Source organism: Delphinapterus leucas, chromosome 5 (genome assembly GCF_059928025.1).
Source record: "Delphinapterus leucas isolate spDelLeu-1000000601 "Yukka" chromosome 5, BTC_Dleu_Yukka2, whole genome shotgun sequence".
Lineage (NCBI taxonomy): Eukaryota > Metazoa > Chordata > Mammalia > Artiodactyla > Monodontidae > Delphinapterus > Delphinapterus leucas.
Genome location: NC_143133.1, coordinates 43,207,952 through 43,225,037, shown reverse-complemented (window position 1 = coordinate 43,225,037; position 17,086 = coordinate 43,207,952). Strand labels below are relative to the sequence as shown.

Here is a 17,086-nt window from a genome sequence, read left to right as displayed (position 1 = left end):
CTTGCATGCCTATACACTAATGATGAAAAATCTGAAAGAGAAATTAAGGAAACACTCCCATTTACCACTGCAACCAAAAGAATAAAATATCTAGGAATAAACCTACCTAAGGAGACAAAAGACCTATATGCAGAAAACTATAAGACACTGATGAAAGAAATTGAAGATGATACAAACAGATGGAGAGATATACCATGTTCTTGGATTGGAAAATTCAACACTGTGAAAATGGCTATACTACCCAAAGCAATCTACAGATTCAATGCAATCCCTATCAAACTACCAATGGCATTTTCTACAGAACTAGAAAAAAAAAATTCACAATTTGTATGGAAACACAAAAGACCCCAAATAGCTAAAGCAATCTTGTGAAAGAGAAACGGAGCTGGAGGAATCAGGCTCCCAGACTTCAGACTCTACTACAAATCTACAGTAATCAAGACAGTATGGTTCTGGCACAAAAACAGAAATATAGATCAATGGAACAGGATAGAAAACCCAGAGATAAATCCACGCATTTATGGTCACCTTATTTTTGATAAAGGAGGCAAGAATATACAATGGAGAAAAGATAGTCTCTTCAATAAGTGGTGCTGGGAAAACTGGACAGCTACATGTAAAAGAATGAAATTAGAACACTCCCTAACACCATACACAAAAATAAGCTCAGAATCGATTAAAGACCTAAATGTAAGGCCAGACACTATAAAATTCTTAGAGGAAAGCATAGGCAGAACTCTCTAGCAAGATCCTTTTTGACCAACCTCCTAGAGAAATGGAAATAAAAACAAAAATAAAGAAATGGGACCTAATGAAACGTAAAAGCTTTTGAACATCCAAGGAAACCATAAACAAGATGAAAAGACAGCCCTCAGAATGGGAGAAAATATTTGCAAATGAAGCAACTGACGAAGGATTAATCTCCAAAATACACAAGCAGCTCATGCAGCTTAATATCAAAAAAACAAACAACCTAATCCAACAATTGGCAGAAGACCTAAATAGACATTTCTCCAAAGAAGATATACAGGTTGCCAACAAACACATGAAAGAATGCTCAACATCATTAATCATTAGAGAAATGCAAATCAAAACTACAATGAGGTACCACCTCACACCAGTCAGAATGGCCATCATCAAAAAATCTAGAAACAATAAATGCTGGAGAGGGTGTGGAGAAAAGGGAACCCTCTTGCACTGTTTGTGGGAATGTAAATTGATACAGCCACTATGGAGAACAGTATGGAGGATCCTTAAAGAACTAAAAATAGAACTACCATATGACCCAGCAATCCCACTACTGGGCATATACCCTGAGAAAACCATAATTTAAACAGAGTCATGTACCACAATGTTCATTGCAGCACTATTTACAATAGCCAGGACATGGAAGCAACCTAGGTGTCCATTGACAGATGAATGGATAAAGAAGATGTGGCACATATATACAATGGAATATTACTCAGCCATAATAAGAAATGAAATTGAGTTTTCTGTAGTGATGTGGATGGACCTAGAGACTGTCATACAGAGTGAAGTAAGTTGGAAAGGGAAAAACAAATACCGTATGCTAACACATATATACGGAATCTAAAAAGAGAAAAATGGTTATGAAGAACCTAGGGGCAGGACAGGAATAAAGACGCAGACCTACTAGAGAATGGACTTGAGGACATGGGGAGGGGGAAGGGTAAGCTGGGACAAAATGAGAGAGTGGCATGGACATATATACACTACCAAGTGTAAAATCGATAGCTAGTAGGAAGCAGCCTCATAGCACAGGGACATCAGCTCGGTGCTTTGTGACCACCTAGAGGGGTGGGTTAGGGAGGGTGAGAGGGAGGGAGATGCAAGAGGGCAGAGATATGGGGACATACGTATATGTATAGCTGATTAACTTTGTTATAAAGCAGAAACTAACACATCATTGTAAAGCAATTATACTCTAATAAAGATGTTAAAAAATGTATCAGCCTAAAAAATAATAAATAAATAAAAGAATACTTAAGGAGACATGCTCTGTATTTTTAGATACCTGAAGGACTGTCACACGTTCACAGAGGTATAGAAGCTAGAATTTGATGGGTATATAATAAGAACCCTGACTAAGCCGAATTTGCCTAAAGTATAGGGTACACAAAAGGGAATACAGTATTTGGAAATGAGTTGCAAAAGGTCTTTTAGTACCAGCTTCTGGAAGTCTGTAAAAGTCAGATCAAAGTGTTAGGACCTTAATCATATAGATGGTGAGAATCCATTGGAATTTTTAATTTTCTTTTCTTTTGACAAGATAACATACATATGGTAAGAAATGTAAACAGCAAAAAAAAAATCTATGGAAAATTCTTGACTCCCAAAGCTGCTGGTTTCCTTTTCATACTAATACAACAATATATATAATGCCAGCTCTTGTCTAAAATAGAAATGTAAATTGTCACATACTCTATACTATTTCATGAAAAATTACTGCTACTATTACTACTACTATTAGTAGTATTATGCTTACCTCATCTTGAAGATTGTTCCATATCCATACGTATAAAGTCGCTTCCTTCATTAAAAAAAACCAAAAAACCTTATATAAATATATTTTTTTAACTTTTTATTTTATATTGGAGTACAGTTGATTAACAACGTTGTGTCAGTTTCAGGTGTACAGCAAAGTGATTCAGTTATACATGTACATATATCTATTCTTTTTCAAATTCTTTTTCCAATTAGGTTGTTATACAATACTGAGCAGAGTTCCCTGTGCTCTACGGTAGGTCCTTGTTGGTTATCTATTTTAAATATAGCAGTGTGTACATGTCAATCCCAAACGGTTACCGGGGGGGAAGGGTGGGAAGGAGGGATAGTTAGGGAGTTTGGCCAGCTGTTTTTACAGTGGTCTGGGGATTTCTAGGAGGTCCCTGAGGCGCTTTCAGGGGTTCGCAAAGTCAAAGCTATTGTCCTGATGCACTAAGATGCCATGTGCTTTTTCTCACGCCCCTCAGGAGTGGACAGTGCAGGTTTCCAGAGGCTACAGCAATATCACGACAGATTGAATGCAGCCACAGAAAGGAGGAGGCTTCCGCTAAACCAGACAAGAAAGAGCTTTGCAAAAGTGTAAAACAATGTCATCCTTCTAATTATTTTTTATTTTGGAAAATATAGCTATTTTTCACAAAAATGTTTCTGTTAACACGCCGTAGGTTTATTATTATTTAAAATAATGGTTTAAAATTTTCTTCTTTTTAATTTCTAGTTCAGTCAATTTTAATAGCTATACCTCACAGAAACGGAAGTTTGGGGATCTCCATCATCTTTAAGCAGGTGAAGAAGTCCTGAGGCCAGATTGTTTGACCACTGAGCCTAGCAGTCAGGAGAGCAGGGTCACATCCCACCCAGAGGGACATGACAAGGACTAGACAGGCCTGGCAGGGCTGGAGTCTGGGCCGGGGGAGGGCGGTGACGAGTGGGCAGAGGACCTAGGAGGTGTCCCAGTCCGTCAAGGAAAGCCCTCCCAAGGCATAAAGAAGGGTGAGCCAGCTGACAGGGCACTTTAGAGAGTCTACCGTCTCTGCCCCACCCCCGAACAGTCTAGAGCAGGTGAGCAGTGAAGACCCTTCCTAAATTACTGACTTGCTGATTCAGTGACATAAGGAATCCTAGAGAAAGCAGGTTTGGGTAGAAGGATGAGAAGTGTGGTTTTCAGCAGGTGGAGGTTGAGGTGGGGATGAGGTCCTTGTCGCCACCTACAATGTGGGACATTGGTTTCAAGTCCCCAAGCCAATCTGGGATAAATAAGACGATGCTTAAGAGGGTAGCTCTTAAAAGTCCTCATCAGAAGAAAAGAAATTGAAAGTATGTGTGGCGAGGGATGCTAACCAGACTTACTGTGGTGCTCATTTTGCAATATACACATGTATCGAATCATTATGTTGTACACCTGAAACAAATATAACGTTCTGTGTCAATTGTATTGCACTTAAAAAGAGATGTCTTACCATTCTTTTAAAAATAAAGAAGGGTAGGATCATGGATAGTCTGCTTGAAGGCAAAGGGCTGTGGATTGTAAATCTGACTTTGCCACTTACTGACTGCAGTGGGTGTGCAGTTCTGAACCTCTTCGGCCCTCAGTTTCCCCATCTACAAAATGGGCATTAAAACAGCCCCTACTTCTTGGGGTTGTTGTGAGAATCCAGAGAGCCGGAGCACGGAAAGTACCCAACACAATGCGCAATAAATCACCTTTTTTTCCTGGGGCAAGGGTGAGGGGCATGGTGTCCCTTTGGAGGTGGCTATTTCTCTGTCAGGAAACCTTTATCATTCTTTCTAAATTCACATTCTTTCTCCCACCCAGGGCAGACTTAGTCACCCACTTGGCAGCAGCAGGGCCTCGGTGGCTCACACACTTGCCTACGCACACCTGGGGAAGGGAACCTGGGCAGGGGCTGGACACACCCTGAGCTGAGCGGCCTGCCCTGTCCCGCCTGAGTCAGCTCCCTCCCCACCGCCTGATGTCGCCCCACGAGCGCGGGGCCAATCAGCGTGGTCGCCGCCCTCGCCAGGTACCCGGCTCACACCTGCTCCAGTAAACCAGTGGGATGCAGGAGCCCGCTCTTCCCGGCCCCCCTCCGATCCTGCCCTCTCTGCCAGCGTTCTCCAGGCCTTGGCTCCCACCCTTGCTGTCATCTCTCCCATCCCATTGCTTTGGACACCCCCCTCCCCTTAAAAGGCAGGAACCTTACTTCCTAAGGGGGGCGGGATGGGAAGGGAGAGGAAAGAACCACCCGCAGCAGGGCATTTCTTACAAGGTTGGCCTTGAGCGAGATTTTAATTTTTTTTTTCCCTAAGACCCAGACTGGCTTTTCCCGTTTCACTGGCAAATGTTATCACAGAGAGGAACTGCAGAGAGGAGGAAATGGAAACCTGGGGAAAATCAGCTGAACATAGAAACAATGGGAGGAGGGTGTGATGCACAGAGGCCTCAGGGTGCACCTGCCAGGCCACCCCCAACCTAATTCCACCACCATGCGTTTCCCCAGAGGCAGGAGCTTCCTCTGACTTTGAGATCCTCTAAGATGATTCCAGGGGAAAACCCGGCATCTGCTGTTACAAAATGGCAGGTATACTGCTAAAATGCTTTTACATTGTTACCTCATTTCACTTTCTTGCCTGGGGGATTTGTATCATCGTCCTCAGTCTGCAGATGAGGAAATCGAGGTCTAGGAAGGGTGGTTTGAACAGCTAGTGACAGAGCCAGAAAGCAAAGCACTTGGGGTAAACACTCTACTCTTCCACCTCTCTTACTCTGTAATGGATTGGCTGACACCCAGCAGGGAGCCATCATAGAACACGCTAGCTTCCTGGGGAGAGGACAGTCGACTGAAAAAAAATGCACAACCTAAAAGTTGAGGGTTACGTTTTATTCGGCGGAATTTCTGAGGACTTCATGCCTGGGAGACGGGACCCTCAGGTCTCTCTGAGGGACCTCTTTGAGGAGGTAAAGAAGGAGCCCTGTTACAGAGAAGTTTTTGCAATGAAGACCAGGTAGTCAGAACATCAAGAGATTACTGTTAATTAAAGAAAACCAGACATCTCAAGAATTTAGTGCTTTTCTATATGGGAAGATGCAAGAGTCTGGGCTCACTGAAATCATTCCTTTGCTCTGCCCCTCAGCTCTCCGGGGCCAGAATCCTGTGCTTTCCCATCCTGAGTCTCCTCAGGGTGCACCGTCAGAGGTGGCTGCAGCCTCTGACTGCTTAAAGATGGGCATTCTGTTTCCATCCTGAGTCCCCTCAGGGCTCACTGTCAGGGAGGCTGTAATGCCCAGGTCTGAGGCCTGCAGCATCCTTTGTTTACTGATTCAGCAGGCAACATTCTTTCCTTCACAGGACAAAAAACAGGGCAAAAGAAAATACCATTTTGATGGTGACCGCCCAGCACATTTTATCTTCAGAGCAGCCCATCAGAAAATCCCATGATTTATTTCTTCATTCATTTAACAAACATGCGTTGAGTCCTTCTATGAGCCAGGCACCGTACTAAGGCAATGCAACAATCAGACATAAATCCTTGTCCCCATGAAGCTGACATTCTAGTGGGGGGTGAGGAGAGACAGGCAATAAACAATAAATGTAAGAAAATAATAATTGAACTATATGGTAAAATAAGTGCTATGAGAAAAAGTAGAGCTTGATAAGGGGGATTGAGAGTATAGGAGAAGTAGGAGTAAGTTGCAATTATAAATAGGGTTTTCAAGGTAGGATTCATTGAGAAGATAGTAAGGGTATGAGCTTGCTGCTGTCTTAGGAAAGCATTTTCTAGGCAGAGGGTGTGGCCCATGCAATGGTTCTGAGGCTGGAGTGTAACTGGAACAACTAGGAAGCTAGTAGGGCTGGAAAGAAGGGAAGGAGTGAGCAACGAGGAGAGGATGGTAGGATCTGCGGTCTTGAGGAGGTGCGGGGAGATGTCATGTCTGGTAAGATCTTGTAGGTCATCATAAAGTCTGACTTTCACTCTGGGTGCCATTGAAGGACATACAAGGAATGACATGATTCGATTTTCATTTGAACAGGATCGCTGTACCACAGAGTAGCATGCAAGGAAGCTGGGGTGGAGGCAGAATACCAGGTAAGAGGCATTCACGGCAATGCAGTTGAGAGATGATGGTGGCCCAGAACCAGGGCGGGAGCAGTGAAGGTGAAGAGAAGGACTCGATTTTGGATCTACTTTGAAGATAGAGTCAATAGGATTTGGTGATGGGCTAGACATGAGTCATGAACAAGAGGAGTCAAAGGCAATTTGAAGGTTTGACCAAACTGAAAGAATAGAGTTGCTCCACCTGGGACAGGAAATGCTGTGAAGAAATGATGGTGGGGACTTTTGTTTCTTAACAACTGTGTAAACAACTAATAAGGCACAATCACATTTGGTGCCCGGGCTTTCCCTGTGCTCCAACACACTGTTTCATTATGTCAGTGGGGCTTTCACACCACCTTATGCCCCCAGCTTCCTTTCTACCACTGCTGCCTAGTAGATTTCTACTTATCTTTAAAATCTTAGGTAAATGGCACTTTCAAAGAATCCTCTGTTGACACTAAGTGCCTGGCGTCAATCTCTCAACCCTTATAGTCTACGCCACCCAGTGTGACACTTGATTATATGCTGTCATTTGTGGTTCAAAACTTCTTTGAGGTTTGCTAGCTATTGTTCTCAAAAGGTCAATGCTCATGGCTTATCTCTTGCATCTCACAGGATACCTAACCCACAAGCTTGGCTCTTAATGAGACTTGATCAGAGCTTATTGACTGAGCTGTTTTGGGACATTGTGGTGAATAACCACTGACTTGGTGAATGGCCGTGTCAGATGGGCATCACAGATTTGGAATCACGGAGTCAGCACTTCTCTAGTTCAAAGACCCTGTCATCAGATGAGAAGCTTGGATCCCAGAGAGGATAAGTAACTGGTCTGAGGTCTTTTAGGGAATTAGAAAACAGGACTAGGACCTAGCTGCTCTGATCTTTAGACTGGTGCCCTTTCCCCCACACTTATAAAGCTGAGCCCGGGGCAAGTGGTGTCTTTTTAAAACAGACTCCAAAATGAAACTCTAATTGCTTAAGAGCAGGTACAAGAGAGGGCGTTTTAAAACAGACACTCTCACAGTCTGCTGATGGTAGTAAAATCGCCACAACCTCTTTTTATAGCAGGTTGCCAGTATCGAATCAAACTTGTAAATGAACAAACCCTTTAACCCAGACTATCCATTTCTAGATATTTGCCCTAAAATAGACTCAGATGGGCAGGAAATGACGTGTATGCAAGATTAGTTATTACAGCAGTGTTTGTAGTAGCAAAATCTGGAAACAATCTAAAAAGGCATTAATAGGGAAGTGTCAAAATAAGCCATAGTCATCCCTGCAAGGGGTACAATTGTGAAAAGGAATAGATATAATGCAGTAGATTTCACGTGCTGATATGAAATCAGGGCCAAGGGAAAAAGGCAAAATAGGGAACAGTGTGTGTACAAGATGATCACATTTGGATAAGAGAAATCTGAACATGTCTACATAAATATGTTTGTATATATATATAATATATTTCTGGAAGGATACACAAAGAATTAATAGCAACTGTTTCTGAGGAGAAGAACCAGGGAGGGAGGCTTATCTTTTCACTTTATACACATTTGTATATTTTCAATTTTTATTACCTTTTTAACTAAAAATTTAACAAAATATATTTCTATAATTGAAATACTAAATATTGCCAAAAAATGGTTTGCAAGGAGGCCTTGTTGTCCCCCCCTTTTTTTTGCAGAAGACCTGGATGAATAAGTCCGCTGTCCCCTTAAGGAAGGATATCTGCCAGTAACATTCCCCCAAGGAAGCTCATCCATTTTGACTGTTGCCTACATGTTCATTCTTGCTGGTAACTGTTGACAAATTGGGAAATGACTCTGCCAACCCAGGTGTCCTTGAGAGGCCAGACCTCAGCAAAGTATCAAGAAAACGAGCATCCACCTGTGATCTCTCACCTGTTTCTTCAAGGGTGGGGTTGCAAGCTTGGGCAAGTGTGATTCACCCCCCTTCTGCATGAGGAAAGGGGATCTAATAGGGCAGCCGCCAGCTCTGATCTGATGAATCAGAATCGCTGGGGCAGGGCTCTGGCAGCTACATTTTTTTATCTGCTCCCCCCGCCACAAACACCCGGGTAGTTCTGAGGCACACAGCTTTGCCAACTGCTTCCCTCTCCAATTCGAATTTATACCCCCTGAAACTTAGCTTCATTAGTAGAGGACCGGTTTCCTAATGGGACTGTTGATAGGATGACCCATACCTATGAAGTTGTGGTTGGCAGAATACTGCCTCCCCAAAGATGTTCATGTTCTGGTTCCTGGAATCTGTGCGTGTTATCCTACATGGCAAAAAGAAGTTTGCAGATTAAGCTAAAAGAATTTGAGATGGGTGCCCCCTGAATATCCAGGTGGGCCTAATCTAATCACATGATCCCTTAAAAGAGGAGAACCTTCAGAGGGAGATGTGACTACAGAAGAATGGTCAGAGAGATGGAATGCTGCTGGCTTTGAAGATGTGAGAAGGGGTCACAGCCAAGGAATGTGGGCGGCCTCTTGAAGGTGAAAAAGAGCTTCAGAAAGGAATACAGCCCTACCAACATCTTGATTTTAGCCTAGTGACACCCTGGTAGTACTTCTGATCTCCAGAATTATAAGATAATAAATTTGTGTTGTTTGAAGTCCCTGAGTTTGTAACGATTTGTTACAGCAGCAATAGGAAACTAAGAATTTATTATTTTATAATTATTTATTAGTTTATTATTTATTTGTTTATTATTATTATTCTGGGCAAAAGTGTTCAATGTGCATCTAATCACATGTCTATAGTTCATCTAGATTGCAAAAAATACAGGGGCTAAAGGAGCAGTTAAATGACACCAGGAGGAAACACCAGACAAAGAAAGAATTTAGCATATTCTTGAAGACAACTGGTCTAGATTATTTTAAAAAGCAATATTAAGGACAAGAAATCCGAGAGGTGCTGCTTTGGGTTAAAATAGACAAAACAGACATAACCAAAAGCAATTTGTGATACTTGATTAGATCTGGACTCAAAATAAGACAAGGAAAAAACTATAAGACATTCTTGACATAAATGGAGTTTTAATATTTGTATTTTTTATTATTGACTATTATAGTCCATATATTAGATTAGATTATAGGGTTATTAATATTCTTAGATGTGATCATGGAATTATGGTTAGTAGAATATTCCTGAAAAATTCTTGCTGGAATATTTAGGGGTAAAGTATCATGGTGTCTGCAGCTTAATTTCAAATATTCAATAGTTTCTAAATAAAAGAACAGAAGGAAGGGAAGAAGGATGTGTAAGGGAAGGGAGAGAGAAAACCAGAGTAAGGAAAGAGAAAGTAATCATGTAAACATGGCAAAATGTTAACTCCTGTTCAATCTGGGCGAAGGCTCTCTGCATACAATGAGTTCATGGTACATTATTTCAATTTTCTTATATTTGAAGATGTTCATAATAGAACTTGAGGTGAGGAGAAATATGAATTGATGGAGAACTTCAAGACAGAAGAATAGATCTTGAATCACCTGTTCTGGCAAATACTGTAGATGGATTGACCCTTGTGTATTGGGTTTTGGTGTCTTCCACTCATGTGTTCATTCACTTACTTATTTTTATATTTATCAAGCAGGCAGTAAGTGTCTCCTATTTCTAGGTCCTGATTTAAGACACAGGAGATCCCAGGAAGAGAACTCCCTTCGGGGTAAGGAACACTTATATTGAAATTTTCTACTGAGCTCTGGGCAGTTGGAAAGCCTGGAGTGGAGAAGACCCATTTCTGGGTGAGGGCAAGTCATGCCAGAGGAGACCTTTGCAGCTCTGCCTCCCTGGGTAAAAGGGGAAAGAAAGGAATGGGAAAGACCTCATTACCCTCATTCCCACAACTGTGAGGTGCAGGATTGGAAAGTTGTGCTTCACCTCAATCCCAGTACTCATCAAGCAGGGCATTTGACCTAAAGACCATCCATCCATCAGAGGCAGGCAAAATCACTCAATCCTCCATTCAACTCATGTTTGCTGAACTCCTGCCTATGTCGGGAGACAGTGTAGTTGCTGTGGGTTCACAGTGGAGAAAGCAAAATTCCTACCCTTATGGAGTTTATATTCTTTTTGAGGATGAGGATAGGAAATAAACAAATAAAAAACTAAATATCATAATGTCAGGCAGTGATAAGTGCTACAAAGACAAACCAACAGTGAGGGGTAGAGAGCCTGGGTGATTGGAATGACCACCTGAGCAGACCTTTGAGCAGAGATTAAAGTGAGGGAAATTGGTCTGGGGTAGAGGAAAGAGCATGAGCAGAGCTGCTGGTGGAGAATGTTCTTGGTGAGTTTAAGCAAAGGGACAATGTGGCTGGAATGAAAGATGGTAAGAAAAGAGGCTGTGGAATAATAGTAATAATAATAATAATAATTTGGTCTCCGTCCATGGCTCCTGGTACAGAGCTCGTAAATCCTTTGAAGTTCCTGAGTGATAGAGGCGATAGGAATGTTTTTGCTATTTATAACAAGCCCCTTACAACCCACCATACCTGAGTTTATGCTAATGAGGTGACTCTTGGAGGGTCTCTAGATGGCTTCAGGATGAGGGCTGGTTGTCAGAGGAACCAGCTGTGTGATTTTAGTCTTCACTTCTGGAGAAGGGAAAGAATCTGGAGATTGAATTCAATCACTAATGGCCAATGATCTAATCAATCATGCCTACATGGTGAAACCTCTATAAAACCCCACAAACACTGGGCTTTGGAGGGCTTACAAGTTGGCAAACACATCCGTGTGCTGGGAGGGTGGTGCACCCCAACTCCAAGGGACAGAAGTTCCTGTACTCAGGACCCTTTCCACCTCGCCCTATGTACCTCTTCATGTGGTTATTCATTTGTATCCTTTATGATAAATTGTAATGGTAAGCAGAGCATCTTCATGAGTTCTGTGAGTCATAGAAGCAAATTATGGAACCCAGGGGAGGGGGTTGTGGGAAGCCTTGACTTTGTAGCCAAATTGGACAAAAGTGTGGGAAACCTGGAGATGTGATACTTTGGAGTGGCATCTGAAGTGAGTGCAATCTTGTGGGCTGAGCCCTTAAATTCGTGGAGTCTGAGGCTAACGCTGCATGGTTAGTGTTAGAGTCTAGTTGAATTGTAGGACACCCCATTGGATGTTCAAGAGTTTGTTAGTTAGAGGAAAAAACAAACATTAGTGGCAGAGAGTGCCCAGGGACCAGACCGTAAGGAAACTTACAGGCTATAATGCGAAACTGAATTCTATTCTAAGTAATTACTCTTTTACCATTTGTAGTTTTTGGGATGCCCACTCCATATCCAGTTCCTTTACATGCGTTAATTGTCTTATCTTCAATATCCACAATGATTCTTTGAGATCAGTATTTTTATGCCCATTTTACCATTAAGGTAAACCAAGGCTCAGAAATCCTAGGTAACTTACACGTGGTCACACATAGTGGGGCAGGTGAAGCAAAATTTGAATTCAGGACTGTCTGACATTGTCTACCTGGCAATGGCAGCAGCAGGATGAGAGCGTTGAGGTCTCCCCTAGTTGCACAAGGATTCTTTGAGTGGCAGAACAAGAATGGGCAACCACAGAAGTTTGGAGTGAGAGGCAACTGCTCAGATGTGGATGAAAGTCACATGAGAAGTAAAAGCAATGCAATTCATGAGATTACACCAAGGGGTGCTGTAAAGGGGCAGACAAAAAGGGGATAATGTTATCAAAATAGAGCACCTGATTAAATCGTTGTATTTGTCATTCCTTTTAGAGCCCATTGCCTGTGGCTCCACACCACGATGGGTTTCTCTGCTTTGGGATTAGGGTTTATTAGAAATCATTTCTTAGCCTGACTCTCAAAGTTGACTTTCTAGTGTCCCTAGGGAGACAGTAGTGTTAAGTGTTAAATACCAGGCTTTTCTTACAGGTCAGAGGGGCTTGTCTATATTGGAAACATTCCCTTTTGCTTATCGAGCCTGGCCTCCAGAGTCACACCACCGGCCAGAGGGAAGACCCCAGATGCGATGTGAGTGATGCGCCCTCAGTGCAGGAAGAGGAAGTCCAAGAAGAATAGGACAGAGGGGTCGTAACCAAGTGTCTTGGCTGCCCCGCACGCCAGGATTAAAGTCCTGAGGGTGGAGGGGAGTGAAGGAGAGTAGAAGCCTCTGCGTGGGTTTGGAGGTAATCTAAAGGGGGCTCCCTTCTTGCTCCTCCTAACATTGCTCAGGCAAATCACAAGACCCCGAGAGAATGCCTTCGTTGAGCATGGCACCCACATTAGGTGGCCATGGCTGAGGGACTTCGTGAGGGCAGTGAAAGCCACCCATGTTCCTGTGCTCCCCATCCTGAGAAGGGGGACCACAAAGGTGCTGAGAGAGCTGCCGGATGAGAAGAGGACTGGGGTGCAGACAAGGAGGGAGATCCCAGGGCCGAGAGCTCAGGAACAGAGCCAGGACCAGGAAACAGCCAGCAGGGGCTGCGCACACCAGCAAAGAACAAGGACAAAGCACCAAGGACCCACTCCTGTTCCATAGCTCCCTTCTGCCCCCAGATGCCTGTTGAGATTAAGGTGGTGAAGAAACCCCTTGAGAGAGGGAGAAAATAACTTTGATAAGTAGTTTTGGTTTTTTAAAAAAATATTTATTTATTTGGCTGCCCTGGGTCTTAGTTGCGACATGCAGGATCTTTAGTTGCGACATGCAGGATCTTTAGTTGCAGCATGCAGGATCTAGTTCCCTGACCAGGGATAGAACCTGGGCCCCCTGTATTGGAAGCACAGAGTCTTAACTGCTGGACCACCAGGGAAGTCCCAGCAGTTTTATTTTTGAAGTTACTTCTTACCCCAAAGAGATTGAGTTAACGCCAAAGAGGATAATTAAAATCCCCAAAGAGAGAGCAACCTTTAACCGCCTTGCTAACCCCCGCTCCTGCCATCATTAGCATGAATGGGGACTTCCGAGCACAATGCCAGTGCTTCTCAGAAAATATATGTGTTTTGCAGACCTAAACTGTAATGTACTCATTTCCATTTGTCAACTCTCAGAGCTCATCTTACTCAAACTCTCAAGAACTTCTGACACATGGATCAGTCTTTCTGGAAATACTCTCTTTGAGTGGCTGCACGGCCTCACACTCAGGGTTTGCCTCACCCTATAGGTTGCTTCTTCTCAGTCACCTTTGCCATCTTCATCTCCTCTCACAACCCCTCTATATTGGAGGGTCCCAAGGATTAATCCTGGAACCCCTGCTCTTGTCATCTACATTCCTGCCTCCCAAGGTATCCCAAGACCACTCTGTCCTCTGGGTTTAGACTTACATGTCCAAGTGTCTACTTGACATATGACATGGATGTCTAGTAGGCATTTCAAAGTAAGCACGTCAAGAACTCTTGACTCCTAACTGGCTCCTTTCCCAGGTGCCTCCACATCTGTAAATGACTCACGATTATCCATTTATCCAGGTTGTAAACCTAGGACCCATCTTTGATCCTTTTTTCCCTTTAGCCTTACATCAGATCCATTAACAGGTCCTGCTGGCTTTACCATTAAACCACCATTATCTCCCACCTTGTCTCCTAACTGGGCTTCCTGCTTCCTTTTCCCTATGGGTAATTCTCCCCTTAGCACCCATAAAGCATCATTTAGAACATAAAACAGACCCTCTCCTGCCCAATACTCACCAAAGTCTTCCTGTCACATGTAGAATAAAATCCAGCCTCTTCTCCATAGCTTGTAAATCCCTATATAATCTGACCCCAGCTTCTCCCTCGGGTCTCATGTCTAATTTCTAACAGCTCTAACTCTTTTCTCTGCTTTGTTTCCTCTGTTCCAATCCATACTGGCCCGTTTGCCATTTTCACACTTCTCAAACTTATTCCTCACTTGAGTCTTTGCACCTTGCTTTTCCTTCTGCCAAGAAGACCTGCCCTAGATATTTACATGGCTGATTTAACTCACCTCAATCTTGATCCTTCTTTCTAAAGTAACACACCCCCCCAAAAAATAAAATAAAATAAAACCCCTCCATCATTTTCCGTGTTCCCCCTGAGAAGGGAGAATTGGCTTGAGAATGAGGCCAACACAGAGGACAGCAGAGTTGAGAAATGGAGAGAAATACAATAGTGAAATATCTTTCTCTAATTATAGATCCATAATATATGATGTAATAGTGTGAGCCCCTGCTTCTAGCCATGCTTGAACTTGGATTCTTTGCAGTATCTGGAGTCAACAGAATCTCTTTTGTTCTGAAACCCAGTTTGAGTTGTTTTTTCTGTCATTTGTAATCAAGAGTCTTGATTATAGGAACCAAACCTATCTATGCCCATGCGCTGTCTACCTTGACCTGACTTTCATGTTCTACGGTCTTCATCAGCATGCCTTTACTCTGCAAGGTAAACCTTTTCTCTCTTGTCCCTTAAAAAAAAAAAACTCTCAGTAAAATCATCATTTTACAGCAAGGCAATGAGTTCTCAATGAATGTAAAAAACTGCTGAGTCACGCTTCAAAGTTGCTGAGTGGCAAAAACAAGTTGTGCCATCATTATCTTTAACAACATGACTACCATCCCAGGAAACATCTGTTTGCCCAGGAAGATAAGAAGTTGCAAATGACTTTATTATTTGGGTCAGGAACTCCCTGAGGTCAAACTGATGTAAATGAACATCAGCCTGCTTGATATTTCAGGAGACAGTATCAAATGACATTTATACCCCAAGACTCATCTAAAGCTTTGCCTGGAAACCCCTGCCTTGCTGTGTCCATCAATCCTAAATGATTATGTCACGATGCTTACCAGTCCTAATCAAGCCCCTGCATTGAAAGACCCACCTTAAACCAGATGCCGAAACCCCATAAATATCTAAAGATCCTAACTTCGTTCTCCCCACTCTTCTAAGATCCAGTCAGGGTGGCAGTAACCTTGGATAGACTGAACAACCAGCTGTTTCAGTGGTATTTTCAGAGAATAAGCACTTGAGAATAAATACAAATAACTAATCCTAGACCTGGGCTCTGTGAGTATGTGCGTATGTGTTTGGTGTGTGTGTGTCTATGTACATTGCATGCTGTCAGGGGTTTTCTGGATACTGCCACCCAAGGGGAGTCTTTCTTTGGCCACATAGGTTTCACCTACTTTTCACCTGCTTTTCAAACATCATCAACCAGCCGACCTTATGAATCTCTGACCAGCCGACCTTATGGGTCTCTTTTCCTGGGCCACAACTGAAACCGTGTACAAGTCCCTGTGTCCTTGTCTCTTGAAGTAAAAGGCTGACTCAAGAGTTAATGATTGGGAAATGTGAAGATGTAGAAACAAAGAATAGCTGTTGGGCTGGGGAACTGGTAAAATTAGACTATAAATCTGCCACATCGCAGAATCACCGAACTCCCAGTTCCCTGAAAGATATAGATAAAGGCCTGATGTTCCTAAGTTGTTTTTAGGAAACGACCACCACCAGATGAAAACTGCTGTCTGCAAGGACATATCGACTGGTTGAAACCAGAAGGCTGACGATGCTTGGAACGTCACCTTGATGCCAACTAATCCGAGAATTGTGCATGAGCTGATCACTTCCTGATCCCTGAACACTAAAGCTCCCACTACCCCCTCCAGGGTGGGTCAAACAGTCTTGAGGGCATTATCCCACTGTGGTGCCCTTTGCCTGACAAAGCAACAAAAAGCTACTCTTTTCTACTTCACCCCAAACTCTGTCTCCACATTTCTGTTCGGCACCTGGTGAACAGAGGCTGAGTTTTGGCAACACCATTGAAGTTTGAAAATTTGTGTCTTCTTTTTTCTTCTATAACAATTTCTGCAATTGCACAGGCCACATGGTATTGTGGACGGACTTGGAGTCATGGTTGTTGAGTCCTTGCCCTACCACTTAGTAAATACTGTGGTTTGGGAGCTGTCACTTCCCTTTTGAACCTCATATTTAAAATGCAGGTAACACTATGTTTTAATCAGCATAATATAGAGAACCAGAACTAAAAATAGACAGAGGGAGAGAGAGATTTTAAGGAATAGGCTCACATGATCGTGGAGGTTTGGCAGGTCCAAAATCTTCAGTGCAGGCAAGCAGGTTGGAGACCCAAGGAGGAGTTGCTGTTTGAGTCCAAATGCCGGCTGCTGACAGAATTCCTTCTTTCTTAGGGGATGTGAGTCTTCTTCTATCAGAACCATCAGCTGATTCGATGAGGTCCACCCACACTATGGAGGGTAATCTGCTTTACTCAAAGTCTACTGATTTAATGTTAATCGTATGTTTAAAATATCTTCACAGCGGCACCGAAAATAATATTTGACCAGCTATCTGGGTACCATGGCCTAACCAAGTTGACACAAAAAAATTAGCCATAACACAATACCAGAATTTCTGTTTTAAACAACAGTCATAACAGTAAATTCAGCTTGGTCTTATGGCATTTTCCCAAACCCCCATTATTACTATTTTCTACTTTTCTAAAGTTATAAACTATCAATTACCATTATCTTTAAA

General features: G+C 42.8%; 1 long non-coding RNA gene across 1 annotated transcript; it reads left to right on the top strand.

The window, feature by feature from the left end:
* The first annotated feature begins 6,051 nt into the window (after positions 1–6,051).
* On the top strand, positions 6,052–12,552 carry LOC149749120 (uncharacterized). Its single transcript, XR_016393250.1, has 3 exons — positions 6,052–6,463; positions 6,560–6,615; positions 8,303–12,552. It is a non-coding gene; the product is annotated as an uncharacterized LOC149749120 (long non-coding RNA).
* Positions 12,553–17,086: the final 4,534 nt, after the last annotated feature.